We start from the raw sequence: 17,257 nt of genomic DNA, 5'->3' as shown, positions 1-17,257 counted from the left end.
TTCACACATTAACTTAATTAATTCTCACAAGAGTCACATGTGATATTATATAGGATTATTATATTCATCTTGGTAGAAATAATAATAGCTAACATTAATATAGTGCATACTATGTGCCACTTACATATTTCAGCTGGTAAGAACATGAACTCCAGAGGCCAATTTCCTAGCTTCCAATCCCACTTACTGGCTATGTGACTTTGGGAAAGTTACTTAACTTCTCTGTGCCTCAATTTCCAAATGGGAATAAAATAATACCTACTTCATGGGATTTAATGAGAACGAAATGAGTTAAATGAGCTAGTATTGATAAAAATATTAATGATTGTGTTAGACTAATGACCCTCCTGCCAGAGATGTCCATCTTTTAATCCCCAGAACCTCTGAATGTGTTACCTCATATGGCAAAAGGGACTTTGCAGAAATGATTAAATTAAAGATCTTGAGATGGGGAGATTATCTGGGTGGGCCCAATGTAATCAAAGGAGCCTTATAAGGGAGGCAGAAGGGTCAAAGACCATGTGCTAGGGAATGCAGGCAGCCTCTAGAAGAAAGAGACAAAACCGCCTCTAGAGCCTCTAGGAGATCTGAGAAAGGACCAGATAGATAGGAAACAAAAAACAAACAAAGCAAAGCAAAAAAACAGAACCTCTAGAAGGAGTGCAGCACCATGACACCTAGACTTTAGCCTTGTAGTGATTCTGCACCCAGTTCAACGTGTGTGGGGTTTCCCTACACCAGCAAGCAATTCTCCAATGGCAGCTGTGTCCTACGATTTAACTCAATTCTGACATTAGCTAACTGGAGATAGCCCCAGATCCCATAGTTTAAGGGCTCAGTCCTACAAGACTGCCCTCACTTCATATACTAATTCCAAGTCCAGGCTGTCACCTGTGCTTCTAAATTGGAGGTTCCAATGAACCCCTCCTTGGGTTTGATTAATTTATTAGAGCAGCTCACAGGACTCAGACAGACATATTACTTACTAGATTACCGGTTTATATTATAAAAGGATGTAACTCAAGATCACCAGATGAAAGAGATGCACTAAGGAAAGGTATGCGGGAAGGGGGATGGAGATCCCTTGCCCTCTTTGAGCGAGCCACAAATCTCCACAAACGTCTACATGTTCACAAACCGGGAAGCTCTCCGAACTGTCTTTTTTAGTGGGTTTATGGAGGCTTCATTACACAGGCATAATTAAATCATTGGCCGTTAGTGATTGACTCCAGCCCCTTTCTCCTCTCTGGAGGTCAGAGGGTAGGACTGAAACTTCCAACCCTCTAATCACAGGGTGAGTTCTGGTTCTCCCAGCAACCAGCCCCTATAAGTGCCTTCCAAAGTCACTTATCAGCATAACAAAAGACACCTTTATTGCTGTCTTCCCTTAGGAAATTCTAAGGGTTTTAGGAGTTCTGTACCCAGAACTTGGCTGAAGAGCAAATATATACTTATTAGAAATCACAATATCACACCTTGTGAGGCTCATTTCAGACTTCCGACCTCCAGAACATAGGAGAATTTGTGTTGTTTTAAGCCACTAAATCTGTGGTAATTAATTATGAAATGGCTTAAAAGCACGAAGTTGAACAAAAATCAAAATGGCTGCACTAATGCTTCAGCGAGGCTCAATTCTAAACTATGCAACTTTTTCTTCTCTTCCCCAAACCTCCCCACCTCCCTTCTTAGCTTTTTTTTTCAGGAACCCCGGATCACCCCAAAGACATGACAAATGAGGCCGGCAGCACGTACACAATTTCTGTCAAAGCCAGCTAGATCCTGATTTCCCAAGAAAACACCCCAGCCCTGACCTTCGGGAGGGCTTACAGTTTTGAAGGCCTTAGCCTGCTGCAGCCTCCTTTGCCTGGCAAAGCAATAAAGCTGTTGTTCCTCTTTACCCCAAACTTCTGTCTTCGTGCGTTATATTTTGGCTCTGAGGCACAGAGGTCAGTTTTCGACAACAGTTACCCTAGGAAACTAATAGAAATGATGAGTTTAGCAGCAGCTCTAGTAAATGTCAGGCATGTGTGTACCTCTTTTCATGGGTTATCTATCTGGCCTAATCCTTGGAATAATCCCAGAGGTGGGAGCTATTATCCCCATTTTACAGAGGAGAAAAACAAGGCCCAAGAGGTTAAGTGACGCGCCAAAGGGCCTTTCCCAGCTACCTAGGGCTGGAGCCTGGAGTCAAAGAATAACTCAAAGAGGATGAGTTAATTTTCTGCACACTACTTCCTTGTAAAGAGGGGAACCATCTGAAAATGGCTCGAGAGGAATTACATAAAAGCAAGAGGGGAGAAGGAGAAGACAAAGACAGACTGGAAACCATGAACTTCAGGTTCCTTGCCCAGTTGGCTGCTGGCGACGATGTCATTCAGAGGGTTCTGATCCTGGGCAGCTAGAAAGAAACTTAACTGTTTATGGATGGCCAGAAGCCCTCAAGAGTCGAGCTTTCTCTGTGTAATGCCTGTCATGGTGCTTTGCTGTCATCTTCAGGCTCATTAGGCTGGTTTATACCATCACCTGTACCAGAAGTGCTCACCCGAGTGGCATCCAGCTGATTTTAATTACCTTCCAAGCCATTGAAATTACTAAGAAAAAAACAAGGAATCTCCTTTAATCCCCCCAGCCTCACACACCTCAAGGTCTGGAGAAGCAGGGAAGGCTTCATCTTGGATGGACCAGAATGCCCTCCAAGCACACCCGTGATTTTTCACATATCCTATTTCCTCAAATTCTTCCTTTGATGCTTTCCAAATGTTTGGGTCCATCTGGAATTGCCTTCTGCTACCAAATACAAAAATTGAGGCCATAGCCCCCATGTTCTTTACCAGGCCATTCTCCTCCTAGAGTGCCATCTTTTCAACCGGATCTCAGACCACAGACCTGGGTTCGTTCTGGAAGAAAGAGGTGGACTGGGGTACTCTAGGCTGGTGAAAGAGCGCACAGGTTTTCCTCCAAGGAGCCTGGGATTGGTCCCAGCTGCACCCCTTCAGCTGCCTCGAGAACGTCGCCTCACCCCTCTGTGCTCAGCTCTTACCCAGCTGGGCCCACAGGATGTCTGAGACCCAGAGCACAGGAATGGTTTGCCGGCTGATAGGCGCTGTGCAGGATGCAGAAGTTTTGCTCAGCGCCCGTTTTCTCACAGCGGAAGGCACACGCTTGAAGACAGTCTGTGTTATGACGCTGCATATTTTGCAGTGTTCTGAGGTCCATTTTGTCCCCCTGCTGGATCCGCAGGGGGTAGAACTGGGTGGGAGAACAATTATCTTCTTCCAGCTCATCTCTTAGTGGATTTTGTCAAATCTCTTAGGTGTTTTAAAGAAGGGGGAGCGGGGAGAAGAGAGCTTCTGAAACACACAGCAGCTATTTCTCTGTGGACATGGCCACCCAGCCATGCTCTTATTTTTCAAGGGGGCCCTGGAGTCATTTTTTCCAACATGAGGTCTCAGAGCAGCTTACTTGCAGGCTGCAGCCTGTGTTGCTGCTGAAATGCTTTAATCGGCAGTTAAGAGGTTTAATTTCATCCAGGCCCCCTTTTGGCATGCGTACCATTTTCCCACATATCCTGTTTCCTCAAACTAAAAATGTGTCTCTCCCCCATGCGTCCAGCCCATAGCATCTTAACCTTTGTTCTGTCTCCAGAGCACTGCCTGTGATAATAAATTACTCAGCACTGGATGAACTAGCCAAACCCAGTGGGCGAAAAAAGATCAGGTTGGACCCAAGGAAATTAGGTTCTAAGCACAGACACAGGACGAGGCAGAAAGATACCGAGACTTGGACCCTGGATGACAGAGAAGCTAACCTTTAGTGGCATCAGGCACAAAATCAGTTGTTGGCAATATCACACTGAATCCTCACAATGACCTCAAGAGTATGTGTTGTTATTATCCTAATTTTGTAGATGAGGAAACTGAGACACAGAGAAGTTAAGTAACTTGACCAAGGTCACACAGCTCGTCTTGGTCCCAGGATTCAAACCCAGGCAGCCTAGTTCCAGAACCTCACACTGTCCTCCCCCAGTGGATTTCCATTCATTCATTTATTCATTCATTCATTTAACTCTATTGAGGAAGGGAGAAAATGTTATATTAAGAGCTGACCCCAGAATATTTCTGCAGGAGGCACCTGTCTTTAGGTCACCGTAAGTGGAAGGGGCCGAGATAGTGAATGCCAGGAAAGGACTGAGGGTACAGGCTGGGGTGGGACAAGGATTATTCGGTGGCCTGGAGAACCTACCTGAGCTTGCAAGTCTGGAGTAATGGGATGGTGAGTGGGGCTTGTCCTGCCGCCTGGGAAACTGGTGCTTGAGGCCACAGCTGAACACAAGAGGTACGAAGAATTCTACAGCCTGGAGAAAACCACCCATCACGGGGGCTGAGTGTTGCCCCCAACCTCAACCAGTGGCTTTGAGGAGGACAGCAGGGGAAGATCCCTTACCACGTTCAACCCTACCCCACACCAGCCCCACTGCTGGGAGGGAGCAGGGGAGCCTGAAGCCAAGTGAGGGCTCCAGGGAAGGGGGCACAGAAGGTAAGTCAGGGACCTGGCAATGCTTGGGTGGGGATACCCTCAGAGGATGGTGAAGGCCATGAAGTGGGGAAAAGCAGACCCTTCCTTCTGGCCTTGTGTTAGTTTCCCAGGAATGACTGGGGAGTCATTCCTTACCTCTTCTTAGCTTCTGGTGGTTTGCTGGCAAACCTCTTCTTAGCTTCTGGTGGTTTGCTGGCAATCTTTGGTGTCCCTTGGCTTGTGGATGCATCACTCCAATCCTCTGTCTTTGCTTGGCTTTCTCCCCATGTCTCTGTCTTCACATGGCTGACTTGTAAGGCTGCTGGGCATATTGGATTAGGGGCCCAGCCTCCTCCGTATGACCTCATCTTAACTAATTACATGTGTTAATGACCACATTTACAAATAAGGCCACATTTGGGGATAGTGGGGTTAAGACTTCAATACATCATTTGATGGCAGGGACACACTTCAACCCAGAACAGGCTCCACGGCCAGTCTGGAAAAGGGTGGCTGGTGGATCCACAGTGCTGGATGAGACGAGAGAACCTAAAATCCCGCCCCAGAGAGCCCGGGGCTGTAAACTGGCTGGGGCGTTGTTAAGAAGTGCCAAAGGAGGGTGGCCAGAGAGACTGGCTGCAGAGTCGGGACAAGAGAAAGCTGGTTTGCGTGCACGCCCGCATCCAGCTCAGGCTGCTGGGAGGCCAGCCCGCGAAGCTGCTCAGTGACTCTGCTGAAGCCCCTGGTAACTGACATTAACTGGCTTGCGGCCGGATTTGCAGGTTTCTCTACTAGTAAGGCCTCTTGAAGCCTTTGCATACCTACTCTTTGGATGCAAGTCACCGGGGACAGCCCACTGTCAAGTGGGGCCGTACGAGTTTTACCTCATTTGATTTTCAGTCACCTTCCCTGGCAGGGCCTGTTGCTGTCTCATCTTACAGCTGAGGGCAGTGAGGCTCAGGGAGTTCAGTGTCTGCACTGAGACCATGCGGGAGCTCCCAATCTCATACTCCTGCCTCTCCTACGAGATGGGGCTCCTGCACCCACCTCTCCCCTAGTTCACCCCCTTCTCTGCGTCCTGCCTCCCATCCCCACTCTTCACGCATCTGGAGATAGAAACAATCCAAGTTCCGTTATGGCCCCAAGTTTGCTATGAGATTGTACTTGAAAGAAAGAGGCCCCGCGTCGCATTCTTTTTTGCAGACATCACAGGGTATCACGGAGCTCTTTATTGCAAACGACCTGCTGCCTACTTTCATTTCCTGCATGGTCTAGATGGACACAGATAGAGGCAGGGAGTGGGAGGCACCCACAGGGAGGGGCTGTGAATCTCACAGACTCCCTCTCTAGAGGCACCCTAGTGATGGCTGCATTGCTCCTAGATCTTGGGGCAAGGGAGAGGCAGACCGAAGGGAAACTGGGCATCAGCCTGGGTCCTATGACTTTGGGCAGAGGGAACTAGGGTCATGGTCTTAAAGGAGGGGGTGGGGTACAGAAGAGGATCATTGAGAAAGAGAGAGAAGTAGAAGCTGCTGGATAAACTGGGCTCTGGCATCCCAACTCCACCTTCCTTCCTACCTTCCTTCCTTCCCAGTGTTCATCCTCAAAATGACAGCACGCCGGCAAGTGTGTTTATCCATGCATCTGATATTACCGCACACCTTACAAGTGCCTGTTCTGTGCTGGGAATCATGCTGGCGGCTCTGCATATGCTGTCCTCCTTCATCCTCATAGCAGCCTGGGAGATGGGATTCTTATGTCCATTTTACAGATGAGCAGATGGAGGCTTGGAGAGGGAAGATGACTCACAGCCGGTGGTGGAGCCAGAATTCAGTCCAGGGATGGCTGACTGCAAAGACTCTGCTCTTTCTACCCATTACTCATCTACTCATTCATTCAACACATTTATTTTTTACCTTTGCATGTGCGCTAGCTGTTGTGCCAGGTGCCGGAGAGACAGAAATAAATGACAGGCGTGGGGCTCTCCTCATGTCCTCACGTTCCACGGGGAAAACCGATCCCTCCCCTCCCGGGTAACCAGCACATTACTGCGTTGTAGATCGGGCTTGTCGTGGTCACCGGTAATGGCGATGTGGTGCGGTGATGGAGAACCATGAGGTGGTGGAAGGGGATCTAATACTGACTGTGTGATCAGGGAAGATGTCTCTGAGCAGGCGACATGTAACTTGTACCAGGATAATTAGAAGATCAGGGGAAATGCACTTAAGATAGAGGGAACAGCAGGTACAAAGGCCCTGAGGTCTAAAAGAGGTCAGATGAAGGCAAAGGTGCTTGGCATCGAGTGGAGGGAGGGGGAGAGGACAGGATGTGAGGTCGGAGAGGTGGGCAGGATCCTGGTCCTGCAGGGCCTTGTGGATCAAGGGGAGGGGTCCAGAACTGATCCTGGGTGTGATGGAAGCTGTTGGAGGGTTCTAAACAGGGCCGTAACAAATCTTTTCTCTCAAGGTCCTCACATTTTAGAGCAGGGCTTCTTAACCCTGGTGCTGTTGACTTTTGGGCCAAGTAATTCTCTGCTGTGCGCTGCCCTGGCCATTACAGGATGTTTAGTGCCCTCCCTGACCTCCACCCACTAGATGCCGTTTCCTCACCCCAGCCCACCTCTCCCCGCGACAACCAAAATGTCTCCATTCTATGAAATGCCCCCCTTTGAGAACCACTGACTTAACATATCAAAGGTTTAGCTGTTGCTTTCACGAAGTCCGGTGTACCTGGGTCCAGCTGACTTCCTGGGCGGCTTGTCTCCACACAGTGACCGAGGCGTTAGGGCCCGGGTGGCTCCAGTTTCTCAGAGTGCTCTGCCTCCACCTGCCAGGGAAGAGAGACGGTGTGGAAAGTAGCCAGGCCTGGATGTGTGTATGTATGCCATTCCCACCCACAGTCCGCTGGCCAGAACTCAGTCTACCTGCAGGGAGGCAGAAACGTTCTTTCTTCGTGCATCCAGGAGATGGAAATGACCTTGGCATAAAGCATTGCCTCCACACAATGAGCTAAGCATTTACTTTTGTGACCCATTGATTGCTCACAACACCCAAGCAGGTGGTTTAATTCCATTCTCCCAACACTTATCTGAGTCATGGGCCTGTGGTCAGAGCAGGGACACTGGGTCCCAGGGGAGCACACCACTGAGAAGGCTCAAAGCTGGGCTCCTTGGACCACAGCTTTAGGCTGACCCAGGCAGTAGAAGCTTTTTGTAGAAGCAGTTTGTCTTGCCAGCATCCCATGCTCCTTTGCAAGCAAGAACCCTGCATTTTATTGGGGAGGTAGCTTTGCACGCTGAGTCTCCCTGCCCAGTGTCAGTCAGTCAGTGTGATGCATTCCTTGGGCCACGGTGCCTGGTTCATGGTCTCCTCACCCTGCTGGGTCAAAGTAAGTCTCAAGATTTTGCTAAGAATGCTGGGACAGAGACTCACCTTTTTCAGGCTGGGTGTGAACCAAAGTTGCTGGCAACCATCTTGTGGCCATGAAGAAAATCCTGAGAATGGAGCCAACCTGGAGAAAGTGGAGAAGAAAGACAGAGTAAAATCAAGTTCAGATGGCCTGTTTGTGCCTTGTGTCTAACCTCAGGAAGTCAGATAGACCCTTGAACTTTCTCATTACGCAAATCAGTAAGTTCTCCTTTTCCATCACTTGCAACCAGCAAAGTACTGAGCAACATAATACATTTTCCCCTCAATCCCTGGGAACGGGCTGGCTCTGCAGGAGAGAGTATTAGTGGAACCACCCCCACAATGCACAGGACTGTGAGAGTTGGGGACAAGAAGCTGAGAACCAGGGCCAACTAGAAAAGGTTCATAATATCTCTAATATCAGGACAAAGTTGCCCTGACATGCCACCCTTAACTTAGAAGCTCAAATAAAGAAAACATATCCAACATTGCTTCCAGCTTATGAATCACTAACCTAGCAGGCCTTGACCACAGTCCTGAGAAGCAAATACCTCTAAGATATCCGGTGAGGAGGCTCAGAGAGGCTAAGCAACTGGCCTAAGCTTACCCAGCAAGTTAAATGGTAGAGTTGGGACTCAAAATCAGGTTTCTCTGACTCCACAGTCCATGTGTCGTTTGGGTTTTTTTTCTATATAATAAACTCTAACATCTCCCTAAGCTTATTTTAAAAAAATAAAGCCAGAATAGCCTTTTGTTTTTACCAAGGCTGGGATTTAACAGGCTACCCACCCAGGTCACCCAGACATAGACTTGGGGAAGCCGGAGCAATGCCCCCCCACCAGCTCCTCCTCCCTCGGGTCCTGTGTTTGGGTAACAAACGCCTTCGTTAGAGTACATATTTAAGCATTCCCAGGGCACACAACATCTGCTACAAGCCCGCTGGCGTCCCCTTCTGCAGGTGCATGGTTCAGCGTGGGCGACACCAAGCGCAGAGAAGACGCGCTAGAAATGTCAGACGATATTCACACCCCGCCATCTAAGAATTAACAAGCCTTTGCAGAACGGCTTCTGTCGGCAGCCCCAGGCGTGGGGGACACGCCCCCTTCAAGCATGGTGTTTGTGCCCCTGGCAGGTGTGTGTGTGCCCGTGGTTTGTGGGTGTGCACACTCATGCGCACACAGCCCCTAGCCAGAACTGAGCGGCAGTGCCTCCTGGAGCTGAGCAAGGGAGTCAGCCATCCAGGAATGGGAGACATCATGATGATGATTTTTTTTCAGATGGAATGATGCTTCCTGGCACTTAAAGGAAAAAAAAAATGCCTTCCTGGTAATTTAGAGGAAACAAAAAACCAAATCAATTCCCAACTTTTACAGGCTCTGGGGAGACTCATTAGTGTGAGAGGTCTTTATCATAAAGAAATTGGGTTTCTCTTCATGTAACGAGTCAACACAGAAGCCTGTTTATTTTTTCACAACCAGTTCTGGACAATAAGCCAACGTGAGCTGTAGGAAGGCTTCTGTTTGTTCTTCCCCTGGACCAACAGGAAGGCCAACTCTTCACTTCTGTTGACTGCCCTCACCTGAGGCACCTTGCCAATGATACATGACCCTAACTGGCCAATCCTGACTGGTAGCATCTCATGACTGATTAGTAACGGCTGCCGTGGGTGATGAGCGGTGAGCAGAGATTCCATGTCAGATACTTCCCATTCCTGCTTAAGAGTTTGAGACACTGAACGTGTCTCGTGACTAATACTCTTTTTTTTAAAGATTTTATTTATTTATTTGAGAGAGAGCATGAGCACCTGGGGGGAGGGGCAGAGGGAGAAGCAGACTTCCTGCTGAGCAAGGAGCCAGACGTGGGACTAGATCCCAGGACCCTGGGATCATGACCTGAGCCGAATGCAGACACTTAACCAACTGAGCCACCCAGGTGCCCCTCATGACTAATATTCTTAAAGCAATGAGACTATTACGTATCAATCCATTAATAAATACTTATTGAGCCCATACACAGGCCCAGTCCTGTGCTAGGTGCCGGGGAGCCATAACACGAGAAGGGTGAACAGAATTAGCATGGAGCATCTTGTACATGCTGGTTGCTTTCTGTCCATGTTCTCAAATTTCATTTCACCATCAAACACCAAGCCTGAAAGGTTTTAGTATTCCCACTTTAGAGATGTTGAATTGAGGACCAGAGCTAGATAGGGGCACATCCTGGACTCAAATCCAAGCCTTAGATCTCTGATCTGAGCCTGTTCCTACCACACCACTCACTCATTCTGCGTATGTTGAGTCTGATTAATTACAGCATGACAACATGACCATAACAGTGGCTAACTCTTACATAGTCTTTACTACATGTCAGGCAGGGCTTTGGATAGTTAATTCACTTTCCAGTTCCTATGTTAAATACAAGGGCAGAAAAATGGATAAAATGTGTTTCCTGACCACAAGGAGCTCGGTAGTTCAGCTAATGAGACAAAGATTTAGGTGGGTAATTAATAATTTCACGTTTGTGTCCACACTCTCGACCTAATAAAGGTCAAGACTCAGCTCAAACATCATCTGCTCCGGGACGCCTCCCCTGGGCACCCCCGGCCTCTAGGTGTTGGGGAGCCCATCTGGTCCATCTCTGACATCTGGTTCCCAGCACAAGGCCTTTCCTAGGGTATGCGCTGGGGAGTATTTGCTTCGTGCACGTGCACGTGGAAGTGTCCGGGGATGGGCGGATGGGGGGAGGAGATGCTGCTTCTTCTGGGTCAACGAAAGTAAATCTCTGGGGCCTCTCAGAGCCAAGAGACTCAGCCATTTCCATGTTCGGGGGTCCTGATAGCCCCAATAATGAAGGACTGGTGTTACAAAGTGGTATATTTTAAATGGTACAAATCAACAAATGAAGGCTTTGAATAACGCAACAAGGAGTGTGTGAGGGAAGTGTTGCTGCAGACCTTGCAAAATTCAGCTCTCAGAATTCAAGACCAAGGAGGGCAGGACAGAGGCCACTTCAGTCCGTGGCTGGTGTGGCGCCATCGTGTGGCAGCAGCGCAGTACAACTTACAATTCTTTTGGCCTGCATAAATGTGAGGATGGGATGGATTGCCACTCCCCAACCTGTGACATGTCCCATGAGTCACGACGTTCACTTGTTCACACCCCTCTCTCACTGGGTCCCGTCCTGGGGACATGGAGGCATGAAGCCAGGGTAGCTGCGTTTGGCCATTCAAGCAGTGTGCTCCCCATCCCCAGGGGGTGCCATTCACACTGTAGCAATGAGTTCCTGCAGAGGCAAGCCCTTTGCTTCCACGCTCTCAGTGGCCCATCACCCGTCTTTAGTCTGGGATCCAAGACATCTCAGACCATCTAATCACACAACCAGTGAATATTTAGTGAGCATTTAGGACATGCCAGCTGCTAGATGGCGCATGGAGCTCCCTCCCTCCCACTATCCAGGGGGCTGCTTTCCCACCTGACCCCTTTTTTGACATGTCGCATCTCACGTTGGGTACTCATACAGCCCATTTGGGCAGTATTAAGGCAATTCTAGGTTTTGCACTTTCTAGGGGGTGAAGAGAAAGCATTCAACGTAGAACAATATTGCGCGAGCAACTCCCATGTGCCAGGCAGCGTCCTGTGTGCCAAGAACCCAGCACTGAACAAAACAGGCAAAGATCCCGTCCTCTGGGGCTGCCATTCAGTGGGGAGAACAGAAAAGAAACCACATAAATAAGTAAAATACATCATATTTCATCGATTCTCTGGTGTGGATTTTTTCCTCACGTTTAACATGTCTGAAATCAGGGTGTATCCTACCTTCAACGGTGTCTTCGTGTCGTTCTACAGTTTAACTGGTGATATTTTTTTCTCCTTTGTGGTACAAAACTAATGGCTCCTCTTGCTTTTGACGACGTGTGAATATGATGAACTATGGAGTAAATTATACAGTGCTAAGTAATGAGGAGAAAAATCAAGCAGGGAAGCAGGCTGGAGAGTGCCGCAGAGTGGGGGCTGCATTCTCTAGACAGACCTGGCAGATAGGGAGAAGGTGAGTTGCAGCAAAGACAGGAAGGAGGTGAGGGAGAGCGCCATGTGGCTGTCTTGGGGGAGAGCACTTCCGGTTGAGGGAATGGCATATGCAAGAGCCCCGAGGAAACAGCTCGCCTGGAAGAGCAAGGAGGCCCACGAAGTTAGAGGAAAATGAGCGAGAGGGTGCTGATAGAGGGAACAGGGGCCAGATTATCCAACCTTTGCCATCTTTGTAAGAGCTTTGATTTTTACTCCGAGTGAACCTCAACAGCGATCTCGGTCATCTGATGCCCATTTTGCAGATGAGAAAGCTGAGTTTCAGTGAGGTTTTCAAAAATGTCCCAAAGCAACTCAGGAGAGCAGTGGAGCCCAGATTTGGAGCCAAGTCTGACTCCCAGGGCTGCTGTCACCCGAAGAAGGCAGACAAGTGATTGGGGTGGGGGATGATGGTTGAGTACCCAGCCAGGGACAAGGCAGAAGCTGGAGGGGGGGGCTGGCATGGAGGCTCTGAAGTCCAGAGGGAGGTCAGCAAGACTGGAGGGATACCTCCTTTAACTCCCTCTGATGGAGTCCCCTAAAGCTCAGGTACTCCGAATTCACACAAGGAACACCCCTTAACATAAAGTTCTTGGAAGAGGGATTAAATAAGCATGATTAGTGTGGCAGCAATGACAGTGGAACAGATTTCGTGTGTTTATCTCATTGCTCAAAGACGTGGGTAAATATGCTAAACAATTAGCTGCTAGTTTATGCACCAGTAATGCCCTATTAAACCAACTTATAGAACTGTCTCAGGGATTCACTAAATATTGGGAGCTCCAAGTTGGATGCCTGGAACACGCAGGGCCAGCGCGAACCCCTCCCAGACCCTTGGCTGTTGGCGAGGACAGGGAGGGAACACAGTGTTACCAAGATCCCAGTCCTCTCTTCCTTCTTCCCTCTCTCCCTCCCTTCCTCTCTGGAGCAAGGCTGAACCTGCCAATTTGAAGACCCACATGCCTCAACTGTGGGTAGTGGCAGAGGAGATAGGCTGACTGTTCCAGAATGCTTCCCTTTTGTAGTAGATTCATTGTATTAACAGCCTCCCTGTCCTCCTGTCCCTTTGCAATGTGACTCTGCAGCTCCTCTCACTGAGAGATGAGTCTAATTCTCCACCATTTTGAACCTGAGCTGAAGCCATGACTTGCTCTTGCCAGAATGTGGCAGAAGTGATGGTGTGCCGGTTGTGAGTACTTGCACACTTCCTCTCTCTCTCATACCATGTGAACAAAGGAGGTTAGGCTGCTGGATGTAAAACCACTTGGAGGGAGAGCTCCGTTGTCCCGGCTTACATCCTGGACCAGATTCCAGCCATCTGACCCCCAAAAGTACAAGAGGGCCCAGAGCAGATCAGAAAGCTCCTTACATGACTCTCAGCTGACCTCAGACATGTGAGTGAGCCCAGCTGAGACCAGAAGTATCCCCCAGCTGACCTGCAATCTCAGGAGTAATAACGTTCATTGTTTCAAGCCATTGAGACTGTAGTGTTTGTTACACAGCAGTAGCTAACTGACGCCCCTCTGTTCCGAGTTGTTCCTGATGGGGCTGGGCAGTGTGACTTAGGATGTAAGGTCTTTTTGTCTTTTTTTTTCTTGGTAGTAAGGAGAAAATAGAAACTGGAGGATTTCTGAAGGAATGTCAGGATATTTGGATATTATCATAACAGGATAAAAATGACCAAAAATTACCATGATATGAAAAAATTGTAACCAGATAAAAGTGTGTCAGGGGACAGTATCCACTGACAGGAAGTTCATGCACATGTTTGCCCCCTCCACACACCCGCGTAAGCAAATAAATATTTCCACTGGAGCAGACCCATACTTGCTCATGAGCTAACCTACACGNNCCTTCCTGGAATAGCAGGAAGTATGTGTCCTTGTACTTGCTTGCTGACAAGTCTTGTGAAATGGCCAGCCTTGCCTATACTCATTTTTCACTAAGAATTCTATTGTGCTAGAAACATCATGACTGAAGATTAAAGCCATTGAAAAAGGAAAAAAGATGGAGACTTTTCAGGCTTATCAAGAAACACAGTGAAGGGGCGCCTGGGTGGCACAGCAGTTAAGCGTCTGCCTTCGGCTCAGGGCGTGATCCCGGCATTATGGGATCGAGCCCCACATCAGGCTCCTCTGCTGTGAGGCTGCTTCTTCCTCTCCCACTCCCCCTGCTTGTGTTCCCTCTCTCGCTGGCTGTCTCTATCTCTGTCAAATAAATAAATAAAATCTTTAAAAAAAAAAAAGAAAAGAAACACAGTGAAACATATTGCCAAAAAACAAAAAAAAAGGGGCACCCACCACCTATTTTCCCCATCAGCTCACTTTCCCTCTAAGGTAAGTACTGCCATGATCCCCATTTCACAGATAAGGAAACTGAGGCTCAATGACTGTGCAAGACCACAGCTGAGAAGGGCAGAGTGGAGCCTGGAAGCTCGGGCTCCTGTGTCCACATCTCTAATGGGATGGTGGTTCTTGAAAAAATGGGATCAGCTTGAAACGGTCTGGCTCTAAAGCTTGGGGGTGGACACATGGGCCTTTGTGACATTACTGTTCCTCCACTGTGTATGTCTGAAATATTTTATCATACTTTTCTTAGAAGAAATGAAAAAGAATCAACCCGTGTTGTTCACCCAACCGCAGGCAAGGCTTTTCAAATCCTCAGGATGCCCTTCAGGAGCCTCATTGTGCGACACTCATTAAAACTTGAGGGGAACAGCAAGACCAGCGAAGGGAGAGCAGGAAGAAGAGACAGCCTGGGGAAACAATGGCTCAGCCGGCCACCTGCCCCTCAGGCCTTCCCAGGCTCTGGGGATGAGCCGGCCCCTGATGCGCTCCACCGTTAAGGGTCTGGAATGGCCCCAATTTCAAAGAGTTTGGCCTGTTTTTCTGTTGAAGAGCGGTTTCCACCTTGGGAGGCCGAGGGTCGCAGCAGGCTCTGTCAGTGCCCCCCGTGAGGCCCCTGGGCCGTCCATCTGGCAGGGCCTGAGGCCTTTTTCTAGCTGTTGGACAGGCTGGCAAAGCGTTGCCCCAGGGAGCGGCCCCCACCACTGGCTGGAGAGACGCAGAGTGAACACATGCCAGCTCCCTCGGCCCTCGGCTGGGACCACTCTGAGCTCCGATCGTCCCGGAGCCTCAGCCGGGCTCCACGGCATTCCGCCCCAGTTGCCCACAGTAGGGTCCACCCCTGACGCTCGCTTCAGCGGCCGCCTCGACCTCGCCGACTCACCCCGACACTCTCTCAGCGGCGCACCCGGGATCGCCTCCCAAGGAAAACGCTCGCACCTGGACGAGGTCTCGGGGTTTGCCCCCGAGGGAGCCCGAACGAAGGCAAATAGTTTCAAAAAACCCCAGAAGGGGCTTCCGAGTCCTTCTCCCTTTGTCCCCCAAAACTGAGAACCCCTTCAGCAAACCATCCGCCAGTCCTGGAAATTCTGCCTGCACAGGATTAACTCCCAGCAATTCCACGTGCCAATCGTGTTATCGCGGATAATCGACTTACAGCAGCATTTGAGCCTCTCTGTTTCCTCGCCTGTCAAGGAGGCGGCATTGTGAGGATTCCACAAGAGACCCGCGGACTCACCCTGTATGGACACGGACCCCGAGCAAAAACTCAATTTAGGATTTAAAAATGTCAGGAAGCATTACCTTAATATACATGTCACAAAACTTTTTGTCAGACCCTGTTCTGATTTACTAGCTATGTAGGTCACAGAGCAAGGTAATGCCCCAAATGTACAATTTAATGGCCATTTATTAAGCTCCTTTTCCCTTAGGCTGGAATGGTGTTCTGGAATTATAAATTAGAAAGACCCTCTTTCCCTACTAGCTGGAGGACAGAGATATAAACAAAATAATACAATGTGAAAAGTGCTCTAAGAGACGTCTAAGGTGGGCACTTACGGGTTTGGGCTGCCTGGCCCCCACTTGGCCTCTGGTTCCAGAGCTCTGATTGCCCTCCAGAAGCTGCCGCTCCCTATTCTAGTATCTCTAGCTCCGGGGGTGGCCATGTGACTCAGGCTGGGCCAATGAGAGCTCTTGATCTCCTGGCCACAGTGATTGGTTCAAAGGTCAGCATGTGACCAAGCCGAACCAATGAGACTCGATTCTGGCTTTTGCAGGGCTCCTGGGAGAGTGAAGTCTTTCCCTGAAGTTAAAGCTAGGAGGGTCTGGTGTGGGGCTTTTAGGGGTTTCTGGGGAGGCTGGGTGTGAGAGAAGCCCACACAAAGGAAGCCAATCCACAGCTAGAAGCAGGGTCCCAGTGGCACAGTGTAACCCTTTGTCTCAGCTGTGTCTGAATCCAGCTCTACCACTTGGACGTTGCCATTACACAAACCAATGAATCCTCCCCCTGGCTTTTTCCGAAGCCACCCGCTACCGAGAGTCACGCCCTGTGTCAAGTCTGTGCAAGACACGAAGGAGGCTCGGGGAAGAGGTCAGCCAGGGCATGAGAGGGTCTGGAAGGCTTCTAAAGAAAGAGTCCTGTGATTTAGGTTTTGAGGGATAAATTGAAGCTTGTTCTTTGATGATCAAGGCAGGGAAGGGCATTTGAGACAGAGAAGTAACATGGCAGTGGCATAGAAGTGGGACCTGGGAGGCCTTCAGGGAGGCTAGAGTGTGGGACAGAAGAAAACGAGGCAGGGAAGTTAAAGGGGTCAGATTATTGACTGTTGAGCGCCAGGCTATGATATGAGGGGGCGCTTTTCCGCTGCGGGGTGCTGGGGAGAGGAGCAGATGCTCTGTGTGGTAGGCAGAAGGGAGAAGATCAGCCCTCACTAGAGCTGTGGAGACAATGCACATCACGTGTTCAAAGTACCCCCCCTCCCAAGCAGACACCTTAAGGGTTTAATAGGCTATGATTTCAGCTGGGAACACAGCCAGTGGACAGGGGCAAGGCTGAGGTCTGAAATCATCTGCCCCACCTCGGCAGCCAAGATTAATGAAATGCGTGAGTAGTGTTCACATGGCCGGGGGGCGGGCATGATAGAAGGAAGGGGAACAGGAGATGTGGGTGGCAGCTTCGGTGTCTGCTCCCACCCTGAGAAGTTCCATTCTGGCCCCGGTAAGACAGAGACCTGAAGTTACTGGGCCACCCTCCTTAGAAGGTACCAGGGCCTACCCTCCTTAGAGCCTTCCTCTGGAGCAGGCTTCTCAGCAATCTCACCCCTACCTCAGTGACTTCTCAAACCCACATGGTCCTCCCAGTGACATTTTAGCAGTGCTTAGACATGGGTGCCTTGGACACCTCTTACTGTCAATGGGAGACCCCATAAGA

General features: G+C 49.4%; 1 long non-coding RNA gene across 2 annotated transcripts; it reads right to left on the bottom strand.

The window, feature by feature from the left end:
* Positions 1 to 5,705: 5,705 nt before the first annotated feature.
* On the bottom strand, positions 5,706 to 8,092 carry LOC121102384. Of its 2 annotated transcripts, XR_005834477.1 has the most exons (3): positions 7,947 to 8,092; positions 7,245 to 7,341; positions 5,706 to 6,253 (listed from the first exon to the last, which is right to left on the bottom strand). It is a non-coding gene; the product is annotated as an uncharacterized LOC121102384 (long non-coding RNA). The 2 variants fall into 2 exon arrangements; XR_005834476.1 differs by having other exon boundaries at positions 5,706 to 7,341.
* Between the last annotated feature and the right edge of the window lie 9,165 nt (positions 8,093 to 17,257).

This window comes from Ursus maritimus, unplaced genomic scaffold (genome assembly GCF_017311325.1).
Source record: "Ursus maritimus isolate PB19 unplaced genomic scaffold, ASM1731132v1 scaffold_14, whole genome shotgun sequence".
Classification (NCBI taxonomy): domain Eukaryota; kingdom Metazoa; phylum Chordata; class Mammalia; order Carnivora; family Ursidae; genus Ursus; species Ursus maritimus.
Note: the sequence above shows the minus strand (reverse complement) of the source record. Positions and strands in the feature narration are given on the sequence as shown.